General features: G+C 44.5%; 1 protein-coding gene across 5 annotated transcripts in view; it reads left to right on the forward strand.

Moving 5' to 3' along the window:
- The window catches only part of ALDH7A1 (aldehyde dehydrogenase 7 family member A1), a 111,888-nt gene that overhangs the window by 55,657 nt on the left and 41,774 nt on the right, over window positions 1–14,457 (forward strand). For 2 of the 5 annotated variants that reach the window (XR_015724587.1, XR_015724588.1), the window contains one exon: window positions 8,875–14,056. The exons of 1 other annotated variant lie outside the window; for it this stretch is intronic. The gene's annotated coding sequence lies outside the window, so the exon portion shown is untranslated. The remainder of the gene's footprint in view (window positions 1–8,874; window positions 14,057–14,457) is intronic. 2 more of the 5 variants (XR_015724589.1, XR_015724590.1) reach the window with 2 other exon arrangements.

Genomic DNA, 14,457 nt, shown 5'->3' on the forward strand with positions numbered 1-14,457 from the left:
CACATTTAAGCTGTTTCCTGGTCCTCCATCACCTGGGAGGGGAGGAAGACACATGAACTATGTTTTATTAAGCAAGTCTAAGGTCCACAAAGAGGACAAGAAAATGACCCTCTGTGACTGAGGATGTAGGGAAGCTCTAAGATTCCCCTTGGGGCGTCACGGTGCAGCATTTGAATGGATGGGTGGAAGTCGGCGTGTGGATTTTCTTCCCTGAGGGGCTTCTCAAAACATAGACTCTTTAGTAGGAATAACTTAGAGGCCATGCCCAATACACTGCAAGTCATCATTACAAAAGTCCAGGGTGTTTTTGACTGGTCTTACGAATCTTGAACAGTGTAATGGATTTACTCCTAGGAGATGATTCAGAAATGGGAAGTTTGGGCCCCTGCCATTCCTGTGTGGGGTTGAGATTAGAAGTGACTTCGGTCTCTTGGGTCATCAGTTCCAGGACAGCAGGTGCTGCTTGCACAGGTCCTGACCTCTTCAAGAATTAGCTGAGGTCACTGTCTTCATGCAGGGGCTAGGCGTCCCCACCGAAACCTCCAGCTGCTCCCAGAAGGACGAGGGTCAGCCTCTGAAGCCTGTTGGACGGCGTCAGGCAGCTTTTGTTCCCTAGGCTTTCAGTTCTCCAGTCCCTTCTCTGAAAAAGCGAAAGTTTTCTGGAATTGTTTCTTTGTAGGAAATTAAACTTAACGTGTTGAGACGTATTTCCAAGCCTGTTAAGAAAAGCCTCAACCAGTGATATGGGATTGTTTACCTGGCATCTCATCCACACATCGGGCTTGCTTGGTGCCAGAAAATGGAAACATAGTGCAGGTATTCTACGATTGGAGGGACCTAATGAAATAGTAGAGTTTACCGATGCTGTGCTCTTAAAAAGAAATAGTAATAATCTTAATGACCGCACACTGTGGGCCCAAGAATCATCCTGACTGTGTAATTTTTAAAAAAGTTTTATTTATTTCAGAAAGCCTGAGCGGGGGTGGGGGAGGGGCAAAGGGAGAGAGAGTGAAAGAGGCAGAATCCCCACTAAGCATGGAGCCCTGGGCTGGATCTCACGACCCTGAGATCATGACCCTGAGATATTACCTGAGCCAAAATCAAGAGGCGGACACTTAACAGACTGAGCCACCCAGGTGCCCCTGGCTCTGTACTCTTTTCACATTGCTCTGTACTTAGCTAGGCTTGGGAATGGATCTCCTAATTTTGGTAGTCTGTCAACATACTGTGCTCTGGTGAACATCTGTTTAAACTGTCTAGCCTTCCTTCCCTTGAACACTGCACACCAAGTGAACATGTGGCTGTTCGTTAAATACACAGTCGTGAGTGTCAGATAGTTTCTAAACTTGCAAAAAGTGTGGACTTAGGAGGAGCCTAGCGAGGCTCCCGCGAGGCTTCTGGAATCAGAGCATCAAATCCTGGCTGCTGTACTAATTAGCCCTGACTTCAGATAAATTACTTTACTTCTCCGGGACTCCCTTTCACTGACTATAAAATGGGTTGTGAGGGTGTGGTGGCCATTAAGATGTGCTTTGCTAACCTTCAGCTATAATTGACCAAGGGCCCCAGGCCCTGTGCTCTGATAACTATCTTTGGGGTTCCCTGAGGCCAGGCCCCTGCGGCTGTTCCTAGCCTAGTCAGTGTGGCGGGGATATTAAGGTAGATCCAATCCTGGGCCACACGAAGCTCTTTTATTTACTGCTGTGGCTCGTGGGCTCTTTGATGGCTTTGCCTCCCTGTCCCTTTGTGATGTTTCCAGCCAACCTGCTGCCTGTCTCTTCCCTGGCCTCACATGGCATCATGGTCTCAGGACTCTCGCAGTTGAATCCAGCTCCCTCCCTCTTATCCCTCATTATGAGCAGTTCCCCTGATAATAGGGTTGTCAGGTTAAGCAACAATTAAACATCACAGTGTCCAGTTAGATGGGAATTTAAGATAAACAACAAATCAATTTCTTTGAAAGGTATACCTTAACTTTTAGTAGACTCATATTTTATCTGGCCAAAAATTAGAGGACATTTAATTCCCTTCTTGGCATCTGAGGGTGCTAATCATTGTACCCACCTCAGAGGTAGAATTGAATCACTAAAAGATGTCATTAGAGCTGGCTTGGCGCATACTAAGTGCTCGATAATTAGTGGTTTTTATCAAAGTCAGAGGGTGTGATGGATACTGAATGTGCTCTCCTTGGGTCCTGTAGCCTTGCTGTCAAGGTGGCCGTGGGGACCGGTTGGGCTCCAGGCTGTGGGCCAGGTACAGGTCATCTCCCCGACACAGGGTGGTCTGTTGCAGGTGGTGAAGCTTGAGTAACCCACGCAGAGAGGGTGACCCTGTCAGCAGAGGGGCTCTGCTCTCTTAGCTCCCTGCCCATCACTCTTTCTTCGTTACTGCCTATTTCTTCTTTCCTCTGCTTGCTTTTTTTTTAAGATTTTATTTACTTATTTGGGAGAGACAGAGAGTGCATGCACAAGTGGGGGAGGAGGGGCAGAGGGAGAGGGAGAAGCAGGCTCCCTGCTGAGTGGGGACCCCCCCCCCCCGCCCATTGGGGCTGGATCCCAGTTCCCAAGATCATGACCCGATCCTAAGGCAGATGCTTAACCAACTGAGCCACCAAGGCGCCCCTCCTCTGCTTTATTTCTTACCATCTTCTGTTTCCCCATTGTGTTATGGCCTTGTACAAAGAGCCAGGCCTGGTCATCGGAAAACCAGAATGCTCTTTTCCCTCTGGCAAGCCTCCAGAAGTTGTGCTTCAAGTTATTCTTTGCTCTGTTTCTCTTTTTAATTGTTTTCCTATTCTTTTTTATCACTAGCTCTTGCTTGCTTTTCCTTTGAACTATTAGGTTCTGAAGTAGTCTGGTTGCTTGAGAATTCTGGAGGTTTGATCCGGATAACAGAGGTGATGTAACTGAATTATGTAGGAGTAGAGACCAATGGGACAGACGAGGCGTTTCATTGTTACTGAGGAGGAGAGAATTTTTAAGCTCAAAACAAAATGCCTTGGACACTTGGAATAGATTCTGGATGTTTAAATCTTATGTTTTAGGACCAGAGTCATATGAGATACTCAGTAGCAGTAATACTTTATTTGATTTACATTTCCCTAAGACCCAGAAAATAGTAATTTCAAAATACTATGTGAACATCAGTTATTTTTTAGCAAAGAAGACTTTGTAATGAATTTGCCCCCCCCCCGCCTTAATAATAGCAAACTTGCATGTGCATTAAACTTCCTACATTGGTGCAAATGAGGGGGAGCAAAATTTGCCACTTCAAAATGTGTCTCTTTGGCATGTGGATTATTTTAAGCTGATTCTTTTTAAGAAAGAGCAGGCTCAGGAAGAACCTTTCACTTCCCCCTCAAATGTCTTAAAGAATCTAGATAGGGGCACCGGGGTGGCTCAGTCATTGAGCGTCTACCTTCGGCTCAGGGCGTGATCCCAGCATTCTGGGATCGAGCCCCACATCAGGCTCCTCCGCTATGAGCCTGCTGCTTCCTCTCCCACTCCCCCTGCTTGTGTTCCCTCTCTCGGTGGCTGTCTCTGTCAAATAAATAAAATCTTTAAAAAAAATAAAAGAACCTAGATAGAGAATCTTCTCCAGAAAAGAAGCTATCACCATAGATAACTATAGTATAATGTGAACTAGGTATGGTAGACAGAAGGAACCTAGCAGTGTCTGTTTGATCAAAGTCCTCTCTCTGTCCCTTTGTTTTTGGGTGGCCCAGTAAATGTTTACGAAACATTTAGTCTTTATTCCTACAAATTGTCTTCCTTCTCTTTATAGCATCAGACCTATACCCTCCCTTCCTCAGTCCAGAATGACATATAAACCTCATTTTGCCTGTCTTTGAAATCTCCCATGTTTATGTGGATTCCCTGTGCATGTGTAATTACATTTGATTTTTTGCCTGTTTATCCGTCTTATGTCAGTTTAATTCATAGACCAGCCAGAAGAACCTTGAAGGTAGAGGAAAATTACCCGTGGCAAAAATATAATCAGAAGCAGAGGAAGAATCTCTCTCTACCCTTCAAGGTCTTCTGGGTGGACTAAGAATTGAATTGATGTGAGACAGATTAACATGAGCAAAACCCAAGATTTTATATTCTTACAGAGGCCCAGCAATGAAATTGAGACCTAAAGAAATGATCAGGTGGGCAGTTTTTATACCTTTTAGACAAAGAGACAATAAATCTGAGTTCACAGGACAGAAAAAACTTCACTTTGAGAGCTTCAATTAGTAAGGAACTCTAAACAGAATTTGGGCTGTGGTAGTAGGTCAGTAAAAAAAATAATCAGGGTCGTTTAAACAGCCTTCTTGGTTCTAAGTTTCCCATCTCTGGTGATAAGCATGTTTCTTTACCTCCTGCTACAGGAAGGTACCTTTCATGTGGGAGACTGACTTCCTGCTTTCAGGGGGACAGAGGAGGTTCTGAGTGTCCTTGTATAACTTTTATTTAAAATAATATGCCAGGGGAGTACCTATTGGGGCAGCCTGCCTCTGGCCCTTACAATCACAAATACTGGTCCTACAATTGAACCTAAACTTCATGTCTCCACGAAGTCTTAGGATCATAGTGCTAAGCGGGTTTTGAAAGGCAATTGAGCAAAACATTCTGCTCTTAAGCAAAGGCAAGTTGTTCCAACAAGATCAAAATCAAATATATTTCAAAGTTTCTGGGGAAGGTTTGCATAACCTGAGGCAAAATGTAAATTCTTGAGCTTTTGTTATATTTATGAGTTAAAGAATGGGTGTATTCATCTTGTCCATTAATAGTCTGTGATATGTTTGATGGTTAATGAGATGTGATATAACATGTAGTCTGTGATTATTTTGGGGTGTCTTTGGAGTTTTTTTTCCCTACTAATGATGAGATTTTTCTTAGTATTATACTCTGGATTTAGAACACATTCCTAAGGCTTAGAGTGTGGTAAGAAGAGGCTGGGATTTTGAATTAGAAAACCCGATTCTAGTGCTTTTCTCTGCAGTTTAATCCCTTGGGCAAGTCCCTTAGCTTGGACTTTGCCTTCCTCGTCTGTAAAATGGTAATACTAATATGTGCCTCCATTTTTTTAACCAATTTTTTTTTTTGTAGCTTGAAGGCAAATTGTATAAAAAAGGGCTGCGTAACAAGTTCCTGTTACTATTGTATGAGGAGGAATGTTCATATGATTTGTCCCTCATAAGGAGAAACTGCATATTTGTTGTTAATTCCATTCATTTATGACAGTGCTTATCTCTGAGACAAGCGATCCTTAAACAAGTTACAAAATAAAAAAGGGAGAAGTATATGAATAGCATTCCTGGTAGGTGAGGCTTTGGTTCTCTTCCCATTATGCCGTCAGCACATCAGCCCCGAGTACTTGGTGACACTATTACTGCATCATTGTGCTCATTATCTCCTTGACTCCTCCCCACAAATTCACAGAATTGTGAGTCATTATCCCCATTGCAGGTGATGTGACTAATGCTTAGAAAGATAGGGAACTTGGCCAAACCTCACTATTAGTAGGCGGGAGAAAAATTTTGAGTCTAGAGATTTGGGTTCCAGAATCCATACTCTGAACACTTGATAACTTTGCCTTTGAACTCACAAGTCACCAGGTTTGGGAATAATTTGTTCATGGGTGCATCTCTTCTCCCAGAACTCCTGGGAATATCAAGAATATCGAGGTCCTTTGGCTGGGCCGGGTCTGATCTAAAAATGGAAAATTCTTATTGTCATGCTAATGGATGAACACAAATTTTTATGGACTTTACCTGATATTTAAGAGGAAGGAAAATTTTTCCTCTACCCTCTTAGTTTCAGTAACTGTGGTATGTGAATGAAATTGGCAAAGAGCAGATTAACAAGAGAAAAAAAATAGATATTAATGATATATAATTATAACATATAACATAATTATAATTATATTATAATTAATTATAATATACTATGTTAGTAATTTTACATGTATGAAAGACTTGACAGAAAAGAAATGAAAACCCCAAAGAAGCAGTTAGACTGGAGTCTTATGTACCTAACTTAGTAGGAAAAAAGGAGTGGGAGAAAAGGCAGTTCTGGCAAATGACTTTCTGGAAAGATAAAGAGGCCCTTAGGAAACTAGATAGAGATGTGCTATTCTGTGACAATGCCTGTTTGGGTGTGATAATTCAGAGATCTTCTCAGGGAGGGTATTAATGACAAACTGAGTTCTTTTGGGAAGCTCCGCTTTTAAGTAGATAAGGGATTTCAGGGACTCCAGCCTTCAGCTCAAAATGATTCTTATGTCCAGATGACATATTTTGGGATGGCATATTGTAATCTCTTTGGGTCTGTTTGAGAACTAAGTTCTCAAGTTCACATACAAATGGGATATTTAGAGTCACCATCCCTTGGCGCAATCTGTGAAGACTGTCTTACTCCCTTTGCAGCTGGTAAGCAAATCCTTTGTAGGGAGGGCTTCATCTCTGGAGGCAGTGCATGGAAAAGCCCCCTCGGGGACAGAAGGTAGGCCTGCAGGCTGGGGACCCTGGCTGGCTGGAGGGGCTGCTTCCTGTGAAGGTCACATGGTGCGAGCAAGGACCTTGGCAAAAGGCAGACTCGGAGCGGTTGAGAGGGGGCAGGTGGGAGAGCAGTGTGATAGCCCAAGGCTGGATGGTGTATGATAATTCTCTCCCCTGGACTTCTCACATCACAGGTAAATCTGTATATTAGGAACTTACATTGGATCTTTTGAGGAAACTGATGAAGACAGTGGTGTCCAGGACCCAGAACTGGCAACACAAGTACCAAAAAGAAGTAAAAGATGGGGACAGTAAACCTGTCAAACAAAAAAAGGCATTCTTTTAGAGCGAAGCTAATACTACAGAAAAACACATCAAACCACACATGTAATGGTTAATTTTATGTGTCAGTCTGGATGGGTTAGGAGCTGCCCAGAGACCTGAGTATGTCCGTGATGGTGTCTTAGGAAGAGGTTAGCATTTGAGTCAGTAGATTCAAGTGAAGATCGCCTTCACTGGTGTGGGTAGACATCCAACCCTGTGGGGCCAAATAGAACAAAAAGGGGGAGAAGGGGCAAAGTTGTGCTCTGTTTTTGAGCTGTGGTAGCCATCTTCTCCTGCCCTTGGACATCAGAGCTCCATAGTCCCCGGCTTTTAAACTCAGACTGAAGTATACCTCGGGCTTTTTTGGTTTTCCAGCTTGGAGATGGCATAGTATGAGACTTCACAGCCTCTATAATTGCATGAGCCAGTTCCTCTAATTACTTTCTACTTATATATCTCGATATATCCTATTGGTTCTGTTTCTATGGCAAATTCTAATATAATACACTATGCCATATAGGGTACTTTAATAAATTCGAGAAGGAACAATATCATCCAGAGTATGTTATCTGACCATACTTGTCAGTACAATTAGAAATCAGTAACAGAAGAATAACTTAAACATCTCATATGTTGGAAACCAAGTAACATTACTAAATAAATCTTAGATTTAAAAAGAACTCAAATTTAAAGAAAGACAGATACCGTATGATTTCACTCCCGTCTGGATTTTAGGAAACAAAACAGACGAAAAGAGACTGGGAGGCAAACTCTGAGAGACTCTTAACAATAGAGAACAAACAGAGGGTTGATGGAGGGAGGGAGGTGGGGGATGGGCTAGATGGGTGATGGGCATTAAGGAAGGCACTTGTCCTGTTGAGCACTGGGTGTTGTATGTAAGTGATGAATCAGTGAATTCTACTCCAGAAACCAATATTACACTCCATGTTAACTAACTAGAATTTATTTTTTTTTTATTTTTTTTATTTTTATTTTTTTTTAAAGATTTTATTTATTTATTCGGCAGAGATAGAGACAGCCAGCGAGAGAGGGAACACAAGCAGGGGGAGTGGGAGAGGAAGAAGCAGGCTCATAGCAGAAGAGCCTGATGTGGGGCTCGATCCCAGATCACCGGGATCACGCCCTGAGCCGAAGGCAGGCGCTTAACCGCTGTGCCACCCAGGCGCCCCTAACTAACTAGAATTTAAATAAAAATTTGGAAGGAAAAAAGAAACTTAAAAAATAAAATAAAAAGAACTCAAAAAAAAAATAAGAAATATTTGGAACCAAATGACATGAGAGATGAGAGCTGCAGATACGGACCCTCATGGAGTGAAGTCAGGTTGACAAATCTCTAAGGTGCAAGAAGACCAAAACTGTCATATGAATGGGCACTAGAATCAACCTATTGCTAGAGAATTCCAAGGCTTTACTTGCAGTATTTTACCACCAATGATGTTGCAGCGTCTCTGCCGAGTAAGTACCGGATACTGGGAATACCCCTACTTTTCTGGAAGGATATGTTGGTGTGTGATCACTTGGGTGATCATAAGTCCTGGATGTCCTGGGACAGTTGCCGTTTACACCCTCTGTCCTGGTGAAATCACCTTTTACTCTCAGAAGCATCATGCTGTGAATGATGGCCGTGATCTGGAGATGTTGATATTTTTGTATTAAATGGTGCATTTGTAAAATCATCATTATGGTTTTCTTTTGGTAATTGTCTTGCGTAATTGTTCCATTATTACCATTTTGACTGATTTGTTCCTCTCTTCATTCGTTACCAAGCTTTTTTCCCCCATGGGAAGTTGGAAAGGCGGAGGTGAGCAGGCTGTGGGGGACTTAGTCCCCTCAGATGGAGAGCAGTCAGAAAAGTTTGAGTCCATTTTCTCTGAGGCCCCTCCCTGTTGTGAGGCTGATTTCCTGTTTCCATGCGTTCTCATTTCTGTTCAGAAGAGCACGCGTCTTGGGATTCCTCACACTTCCATACACCAAGAAATGTCCTTGATGCGGATGTAGCATATTTAATTTTAAACTTCACCACCACTGTATTTGTATTTCCTCAGGCGGACAAAGGACCACAAATTGATGGGATTCACCCACTAGGCCCTGAGAGGCTCCCCATCCTGGGAGCCAACCACGTGGTATTTCGAGGACCTCTTCCTTTCGTTTGGAAGCACAAACCTCTCCTTACCTCTGGAGACGCTCTCCGCTCAGGCTCTGCTTGCGACGTGCGCTAGTGAGTTTACATCAGGGAGGGGATCTGTGGTTTGAGTTGTCCTCTGACATCCCTCAGTGAACATTTTTTTTCCTGCTCTGTACTGATGGTGGTTTAGATATCTGTCTTGCCATAAATAAATCAGCAATAGGCATAACCAGTGTGTTGGGTAACCGTAAAGGCAAGTCCTAGGTCACATCCTCAGCCCCGAATAGGAATGTGGGATGACCTGAGCTGAATGCAACATTGGCTGCCGTTTCCTACTGCTTAGAGCCCCTGGACTTGGATTTTGCTTGCATCGAATGCGCCTTCACCTCATGGTGTCCAACCAGGGTCAGTTTGGCTTTAATATATGACTGGAGTAAGTGAGTGACGCTGGATTCCCACTCCCAGCTCTAGAAATTTCAGGAGCTTTGATAAAGATCTCAGGATCTGTTTCAGCGAACATCTCCCTCCCAAGGGTTCTGTCGTAGGCATTCCTTGGACTGCGCTGTTTTGGGGTGGGGGTGGGGGGGCCGATGCTGTTAAAATCAGCATCATGTGAGTTAATGTGAGTTAATGCCTAGGAAAGTGCATAGTTACTGACTGGAAGCCAAATCAAGAAACTCCTCCTCAGAGTGAGGCCCATGGTTTCAGCTTCATCAAATTCCGGAAGGTGTGTTGAGGCAGGCCTGTGTTTTCTCCAGGACGAGACAAAGTTAGGGAACAGGGTCCCCATGACAGCTTGAAAGGTAGATGCAACTTAATTTCTAGGAAAATGAGCAGCTAATGCTTCCAAGTGTTTCAACCTGGGGCAGTGTTTGTGTCCCCGCTGACTCAATTAGGGTCTCATCAGGGAATTAACAGTGTCTAGTTATACTATTTGGGGGTGTGTTCATTAGTAGTGTCAAGTAACAAATATAAATAATACCATCAAACGTGAAATAAAGTGTTCATAGAATCCTAGCTCTGTAATGAAAACCATATTCCTGGGAGGGAGCGCTAACTTGCACCCATTCACCTCCTCAAACCAGTACAGGTGTGTGTGAACAAAAACATCCACATGATAAGCTCCCAGATTTGAAAGGAAGCAAAACCTTCTACAGCAAGTCCCCTTTGCTCAGTGCTGGCTGCTTGGCCACCAGAAAATTATTTAACCTCAGCATCTCAGGTGCTGTGTGCGAAGTTGGAAGCAGAGGATGGGAGCAACATGTTTTGTCCTTTCCGTCACGGGTTGATCTATTAATATTTACCCACATGCCAGGAAGTCTTTCATTTGTAAAAAGCCTGATGGTACCCAAACAAAAGACTGTAAAAATATTGATTTAGATAGAGATGCACCTCCTCTTTTTCCAGGAAGACCGTGTTCCTGGTTCTTTGTGTTCACCTCAGTAGCAGGTGTGGTAACATGGGAATATTTACTTGGAACGGAACCAGATAGGAAGCTGACAGACAGCCTTTCACACAAATCTATTCAAGCTATCACGGGTTCTCATCTGAATGCTAACGCAGCTTCCTTAATGTCGTCACCGTATTGTACGTCTATGCCCTTTTATAGCTTCAGGGGCTTTTCAGGTTCCCTTACTTCCTGTTCACCACCATTTCCACAGGTGGTATTTAAAACTTTTAACCTACCCTTGGGCTCCATGTAAAAATGGGTGACTTCAGTTCTCTTTTCTGGGGGGTGGGGGAGACTTCAGTTCTGATTGGACCCAGTCATGTTCTTTCCTTCCCTGGCTAAGTCAGGAGAGGCTATGTTGCAAAGAATCATCTTCGGGAGAGGGCAACTTGGCATGGGATTTGGATTCCTACCTAATTTCACATTCTGCCCCGTAAAAGGAGAAACGATTCCATTGCTTGAGAAGGTTTACAGTTGTTACAGACCTGTTTTCACATTGTTTATTCTTGGAAACGAATTATTCCTGACCTTGAAAGTACAAGGGGAAAAACTCAGGAACCTGGAGGGGGCTCAGGCCCCTCAGAAAGTCTATTCGTAGTGTTACTTTCTTCCGAAACATCATTCACAAGTCCATTGGTGCAGTAGGGTCACAGGCCTTCAAGACAGACTGGCCTTACGCTGGATTTTGTGGCGGCATCACAGAAAATAGTGTTCGAGGAAAGCCTGAAAATCATACACGGCTCCTTAAGCATGCAAAAGGATGTAAAATACAATTGAAAATCTCGCTGAAGGTTCTTCAAGAGTTAAACAGTGGCAGCAAAAGGAGGTGTATGCTGACCCAAAGCTTGATTGACTTCTTTTTACCAAGACTGCCGGTAGGAGTCTGTCCCTGAGCCGCTGGGCGGGGATGCCTTGACGGGGTCGAGCCCACTAGATCAGTGTTGGACAGGGCAAGGCAGGTAGAAATCACCTCGCATTTCCTTGTGAGTTAATCCCTCTTCCTCGTTATTTCATTTTCTTCACTCCATGGTGCCTCCTGGATTTATACAGCATTTTATTGACTTGAGCAGACACTCGGCTTTGATGGTCCAATCAGTACTCTGCCTTCAATTTTCTTCTGTCAGTAAACGACCTCTCTGGAACAACTGCCTGGCAAACAAATTGGGTCACAATATGCTTGTCGGTAAAGCTGACAGCACATCACAGACTCCACGCAACGTGACACGGATCAGCCGTGTCAGAGCCCCAGCGTTATCATGTGACTGTTGTTCTTAGTTCTTAGTGTAGCACGAAATGGCTTAATTTCCCGTGGGTGAGTTTAACCCTTGAACGGAAATCTGCTACAGCCTTAAAAATGCGGGGATGTGTAGTGGAAGAAATGCAATTGTTCATTCACTGCTGTGCTCTCCTGAAGTCTGTAGAACTATTGAATGCCGAGCAATCTAGGAAATTCCTTCACACCCCTCCCCTGCCAGCCGACTGGCTCTGACTGGCTTCCTAACTGAGCTTTCACTTAATAAATGGCATTTTAACAAGTCCAATGCCGATGGGGAGGCCGACTGGAGCCTGTAAATCTTTTTTTTTTTTTTTTTTTGGAAGGGTAGCTCTGAGGGCTAGAATCCTTATCCTGTGTTCAATCTAAAATAACACATTCAAATTTTAATCTTTAGAAACAGAGAATATTGATATCGTTAAGTTTTTTTTCTGGGTTCAGTTACACGAACTTTCCTTCACCGTGGTTGACACGCTGCAGACCTAGCCTGGCACCAGTGTTGGATATAACCTCGTTCCCCTGCAGACCAGCCAGCCCCTTGCTGGCAAAACTCTTCTTCGTCTGGATCTCTTCCCGCACAGAGGGCAAAGCGATTTGTCTTCTTTGGAATAGATAGGTGTTCTCAATATTGACCTGCCTTCCTTTCCCATAATGGTTCTGCTTTATTCACTGTCAGGGTGGTTCCACACCATAACACTTCTGATTGGGAAGCTCATTTCAGCTCATTTTCAGCAAAAGACTTTCAGCAGAGGGCTAGTGTCCATTGAATCCACTGGTTTGTTTTTTTTTTTTTCTTTTTTTACCACATGCTCCATTAGTCAGAGCTGCTGGCTTAATTAGCCATGGTGTGGCCTTACTGAAGACCCTGTTAGGCTCCCCGTTAGGAGAGACACCCTGAAAGCATGGGGTTTTTACCTTAGAGCTTGCAGCGGACGCTACGAAGAAGTCCATATACATGAGTCTCTCCTATAGCCTCCCAACGCAGGTTGGAGGTAGAAGTGGCTCCTTTCACTATTACAATAACTCATGTATGGAATTCTTGCTTTTTCTCTCTCCAGTGTTGAGCTCTGCTGGTTTGGAAGTTGTGGTTCCCAGGGACACATGTTTTCATTGAACTAGAAGTGAACACTGCCAAATACCCATTTTGGTCTACTAACACCATTGAACCAACAGGCAACCAACACAGCAACAACAAAAAACGAAGGGAAAAAAAAAGGTTCTGGGAATTGAGATCCTTTAAGAATAGAGATTTAGATCACCTAACCTCATAAAGAATAGTGAACAGCTGTGGTTCTTTATGAAGGCAAAGAAAAAATGAAATGGGTAGTTAAAGGAGGTTATAAAAATATCTTTGTGATTATTTACAGAAATGAAGACTAGCAGCTATGCATATTTTCTTTCTTGCCGTGTGTGTGTACAAACATATCTGTATGGTACATTAGCATAAATGTGTATATCGTAACAGTTTTTTTTTTCGTTTCTCTCATCCTTCCCTTTAATATTTTATTCAAGATTTGCTGGAGGCTAAGTTTAGAATATAGTCATTAAGGAACAGACTGTTCTGATGGGGCTGTGACCAAATGTGAGGAATAATTAATAAAAATAATATTATTAATTACTTCGAATTATTTAAAAGGAACTCATTATTGTTTAAAGGGAGCTCTGAATTCATTATTCCCCCCCCCATTTGGTCTAATTACACATAGAAATGTCCCCCTGGAGTGATAAGACCAGGAGACAGGGACAAGGCCGTGGCGGGCAGTGGGGGAGCTGGAGTCCTGGGGAAGGGCCCAGTCCCGCTCAGGGCAGGAGTTAGGCCCAGGTGCAAGATTTCCTCTGCCCTCTTCAGGTGTACCTGGCAGGCGCTGAATGTGTCACGGAATTCCGTAAAGCACCTGTGCACGCCACCTGTCCAGGTAGCCCTCCAGAGCGGCAGGCCCTGGCTGATGGGCTCTGAGGCTGGACGCAGATCCTCGAGAAAAGGGCCTCCCTCCTCTTCCTCCTCCTGCCTTCCTGGCCCTCGAGACTCCTCCTCCAGCCTCTCCGACTCTGCCCGCATCGCTGCCCGCTCATCTACCTGACTGGGGCCTGCACCCCTTCTTCCTTGGAGAAGGGGTGAAAGAGGACAAGTTCGGCCTCAGTGCGGGGGGCATTGCAACTGGGCGCCTCTGTGCTCCCACGAAGAGCAGAGCCAGGGCCCCCTCCCTTTCCAGTCTTTGATCGCGAGGCTTGGAATCGCCCACACCTGGGTACCGGGGAGCAGGAAGCTCCCGGCGGCGGCGCTGTTTGGAGGCCGGGTAGTCCCGCAGCTCGCCGGAGTCGCCATACCGCCGAGACGGACCCCGCACAGGTTGGGACCTGGCGTCGCATCATTTTCAGGTAAGGACAAGGATATCTTCTCTATGTCAAGTCTAGTTGCGCCTTGTTGGCCGCGAACCCGCAGTTGAGTTTCTTGCGCAGGCGCCCATGTATGCATAGAAGAGCGTGCATGGCTCCTGAGGAGCCAGACGGGTGGCTAGTAGCCAGTCATGAAGCTGTGGTCCCTCAGCACGAAGCCTGCCCTTCTAGATTCCGCTTTGTGGTGCTGGCGTCGAAACTTCTAGAAACCATTTCTGTGGCTCCAGCCCTTCTGCGTTAGAGTCAGCTAATAGGGGGCACTAGCGAGGGCCATGAGGCTGGAAGAAGGGACTGCTCCTTCCTGTTTGCTCCTGAGACCTTGACTTCTTTCTGTGCCAGTGTCACCTCATTTTCACTTCTTCACCCTGACGGTGGCAGCTGCT

Source organism: Ursus americanus, chromosome 5, assembly GCF_024610735.1.
Source record: "Ursus americanus isolate L20-20 chromosome 5, mUrsAme1.1.p, whole genome shotgun sequence".
In the NCBI taxonomy this organism is placed as follows: domain Eukaryota; kingdom Metazoa; phylum Chordata; class Mammalia; order Carnivora; family Ursidae; genus Ursus; species Ursus americanus.